The sequence below is a fragment of the Rhinopithecus bieti genome, unplaced genomic scaffold (genome assembly GCF_001698545.2).
Source record: "Rhinopithecus bieti isolate Rb0 unplaced genomic scaffold, ASM169854v2 scaffold_27131, whole genome shotgun sequence".
Classification (NCBI taxonomy): Eukaryota; Metazoa; Chordata; class Mammalia; order Primates; family Cercopithecidae; genus Rhinopithecus; species Rhinopithecus bieti.
In genome coordinates this window covers 85,100-89,579 of record NW_016812044.1, presented here as the reverse complement: position 1 = coordinate 89,579, position 4,480 = coordinate 85,100, and the positions used below count along the sequence as shown (strand labels likewise).

The 4,480-nt window shown below is 39.8% G+C and overlaps 1 pseudogene across 1 annotated transcript; it reads left to right on the top strand.

Moving 5' to 3' along the window:
- Positions 1-3,360: 3,360 nt before the first annotated feature.
- On the top strand, positions 3,361-4,474 carry LOC108544438 (bcl-2 homologous antagonist/killer pseudogene; annotated as a pseudogene). Its single transcript, XR_001889849.1, has one exon. The product of XR_001889849.1 is annotated as a bcl-2 homologous antagonist/killer pseudogene (transcript).
- Positions 4,475-4,480: the final 6 nt, after the last annotated feature.

Genomic DNA, 4,480 nt, shown 5'->3' with positions numbered 1-4,480 from the left:
CATTTCCTTTTTGTTTTTCGTAAAAAATTTCCTCTGAAAAATATTAGTCTAAAGATTTCCACAAAACTTCCTGTAAGGTTAGCTTTTAAAATGCTTATAAAAATTCCAGCAGTAAAAATAGAGGGGCAAAAATTGTGGAAAGAAAATTACTTTGCATTACACTGAATCTCTTTTCATACATCATGATTTTGCTATACTAAAAGTCCTAGGCCTACACAGATACATTTTAACTGTAAAGAACGTCAGTAGATAAATGAATATCACCTAGTTTTTCATATACAGTTTCTGCAAATTTAGACATATCTATTTAAAATTGTTTATATAAGATGAAGCACACAGATGAGTTAAAATATAGAATTTATAGTTATTTACTTTGTCTAAACATCTCCTCAAAATCAGGCAAAAGGACTTATAGTTAATACAAATTCTCAAATGCAAACGTAAACTTTTGCTACTTGATTGTGACATCTGCTCTGTAAAGCTTTTTCATGTTAAGTATTGTGATTCATTCTTCACTCTTTAATGCTATCTGTAAAACGTATTTTAACGTAAATTGTCTTAATGCTTCTCATTTTTCCTGAGGTGTTATGCTCTATACCATAAGAAACAGAAGCGCCCACAATTGCTATTTTTTTATACTTGATAAAGGGAAGTGCTAGAAAGTAAAATTAAAAACAAACGTAGATGACTTGCAGGAAGCATAGTGTGAATAAAATTTTCATCACTGTTTTTGACGATACTGTGTGAGAAGTTTACCAAGAAAGGTGAAATATTTCCCCCTTCTATTTTACTTAATCTGTTATGCAAATCGTTCTACTTAGAAACCATGTATTTTTTGGGTTTCTATATTAAGCATATTTAGAAATCTGGGGAGATTTAGGAGTTGAGAGAGGTGTCTTATGGTTTTAATGTGTCTTAAAGCAGATTTCCCATATTCTTCTGTTGCCATTTGGGTATCATTAGAATGAACTTCCAAATGAATCCACTTAATCCCAAGTCTCGCCTTTTTAGAAGGTGAAGAGAAAACACTTCCTCTGTGTCTGAAAAGTAGATATTATCATCTCTGGACTTAAATATCATTGTCCTTCCTCATTAGTCATGGCACTCAAAATTACAAGTATTATCTTTCCTTTATATTAAAAGAGCAATAGTCAAACACACCCAGAGTGAGAGAGGGTGGGAAATATCATATAAGAATCTCAGAAATGGGTGAAAAAGGAAGATGAGAGTTACATATTTATTAAAAGAGAGCATAGGAAAGGATGAAATATTCAACGTGGTTTGACCCCAAATGGTTTGGGATCTACCAGCTATGGATTGGCAGAAAGCAAAAGTAGAAACTAACCTGACACCATTTATACAGTAATTACAAGTGAATTAAAGACATAATTATAAGTCATATAAAATATTATAAGAAATTATAGGATAATATTTGTATATTATTTAGATAGAGGAGGCCTTCTTTAGCAGGACAAGGATCGCAAAAGCCGTAAGTGAAAAAAAATTGATTTCTTATTTCTGTATGACAAAAGGCAGTATCATTCAAGTCAAAAGACAAATGACAGTCTGAAAGAAAACGATTGCAACATAAAGCAAAGTGTTTTCCTTGTAAGTACTCATTGCAAGAAATAACAAACAGTGCATACAACATGCTATGATTAAAATAACCGATGCTGGAAAATGGGGAGAATATAAATAAGCAATTCATTGTAGAGGAAATGAAGACAGTAGACATATCAAAAATGCTAAACAGCTCTAATAATGAGAGGAAGAAAATTTAAAACAACAATAAAATAATTTTTTTTTTCTATCAGACTCAAGAGAAACTGCATGGGTTTAAATAATAGCTCTCTGAATTGCTAATTGTGTGACCTTGGGTGAGTTAACAAATCTATAATCCTGATTTGGTTGATTCATCTATAAAATGGAGATAATAATTCCTACGTTACAGAATTATTTTGTATTGATTATGTCCTTACAGTAGTTTCTGGCACATTGTGGGTCCTATTAGGTGTGAGTTAATATTATTGCTATTGCTATTATTATTGGTAATAATGTTATTAAGTAATCCAGCATTTTTTTAGTTATAAATTTACATCTTTTTGAAACAGCAGACTCATATTTGGGAATTTATCAGAAGTAAAAGTTATCTCTATGTAGGAGACTGGTCCAAAGTACTTAATTTTGCATCGTTTGCTGCAATACTGAAACGTTAAGTGACTTTGAGGTTTATTAATAGGGAGATAATACAATAATATATATGGTATAGTGGCAATGGAATCTAATGTGGGTAAGAAGAAGGAAAGGTACATTTATATAAAAATGCTTGAAAGAATGCCCAGGATGCTTTCTTAAGTAAACAAAGCCTGTTGTATAAAAAGATTTAAAGTAGGATCACATGTTTGTACAAAACACAAACAAGCATCTACATGTGCATATATATATTTGTATAAGGAAAAGAAACGGTACGCAAGAAGAGAGACCAAATTTTTCACAATAGATATATTCAGGCCACAGAATGGTAGTATAAAAGGAAACTTACTTATTTTACTTTAGGTACTTCTGGCCTTTTAGGACTTGAATGTCAGCTTCCTCCATGATGGCAACACCATATATGGCTTATTCACTGCTGTATTTGCTGTATTTCCAGTGCTCAGAAATAATTTTTTTTCTTTTTTCTTTTTTTTTTTTTGGAGACAGGGTCTTTCTGTCACCCAGACTGGAGTGCAATGACGTGATCTCAGCTCACTGCAACCTCCGTCTCCCAAATTCAAGCAATTCTCCTGCCTTAGCCACCCGAGTAGCCGGGATTACAGGCATGCACCACCACAGCTGGAAATTTTTTTTATTTTTAGTAGAGACGGGGTTTCACCATGTTGGCCAGGCTGGTCTCGAACTCTTGACCTCAGGTGATTTGCCCACCTTAACCTCCAAAGTGCTGGGATTACAAACGTGAGACACCATGCCTGGCCAGAAATAAATATTTTTAAATGAATAAAGAATCAACATTTAGATTGTATATAGGTTAAGGTAAATACTATTTATAGACATTATAATGTTTTCTCATCGCACAAATTAGTCAGCAACTTCACAAAGAGTTTAAAGATTCAGGCATTCCTTATTGACCTGAAAGCACCTTATGATATAAGGCATATGGAAACTTTATTTTTTGCTTTTATTGTTTTGAATGGCATTTATTTTGATCTGTATAGCATTTATTTTGGAGTTGAGTTTATCAGATGCTTGTGTTTTATCATGATGCATGAAGCAAGTTAGGAAAATGCTTATATTTATTAAGAAAAGTCTCCAAGGCTTTGCAACTATTCAAGACAGAAGTATGAAAATAACCATTGTAGGGACAAGCAAAGGCTACATCCAGATGCCAGGAATGCACTGACGCCTGTTCCTGGAAGCCGGGCTCCCACTCAGCCCCTGGGAGCAGCAGCCGCCAGCCCCTCGGGACCTCCATCTCTGCCCTGCTGAGCCACCCGGGTTGGGCCAGGATCCCGGCAGGCTGACCCCGTCCTCCACTGAGAAATGGCTTCGGGACAAGGCCCAGGTCCTCCCAGGCAGGAATGCGGAGAGCCTGCCCTGCCCTCTGCTTCTGAGGAGCAGGTAGCCCGGGACACAGAGGAGGTTTTCCGCAGCTACGTTTTTTACCGCCATCAGCAGGAACAGGAGGCTGAAGGGGCGGCTGCTCCCGCCGACCCAGAGATGGTCACCTTGCCCCTGCAACCTAGCAGCACCATGGGGCAGGTGGGACGGCAGCTCGCCATCATCGGGGACGACATCAACCGACGCTGTGACTCAGAGTTCCAGACCATGCTGCAGCACCTGCAGCCCACGGCAGAGAACGCCTATGAGTACTTCACCAAGATTGCCTCCAGCCTGTTTGAGAGTGGCATCACCTGGGGCCGTGTGGTGGCTCTTCTGGGCTTCGGCTACCGTCTGGCCCTACACGTCTACCAGCGCGGCCTGACTGGCTTCCTGGGCCAGGTGACCCGCTTCGTGGTTGATTTCATGCTGCATCACTGCATTGCCCGGTGGATTGCACAGAGGGGTGGCTGGGTGGCAGCCCTGAACTTGGGCAATGGTCCCATCCTGAACGTGCTGGTGGTTCTGGGTGTGGTTCTGTTGGGCCAGTTTGTGGTAGGAAGATTCTTCAAATCATGACTCCCAAGGGTGCCCTTTGGGGTCCCAGCTCAGACTCCTGCCTGGACTTAAGCCAAGTTTTTGCCTTCTCCGCTCCCTTGCAGGGGTCCCCCCTCAAGAGTACAGAAGCTTTAGCAAGTGTGCACTCCAGCTTCAGAGGGTCTCTGTGTGGGGGCCAGTCAGGCTGCAGAGGTGCCTCAATGTTGCATGGTGCTAGTGGGCCCTCTCTGGGCCCAGGGGCTGTGGCCTCCTCCCTCGGCTCTCTGGGACCTCCTTAGCCCTGTCTGCTAGGAGCTGGGGAGACTGATAACTTGGGGAGGCAAGAGAC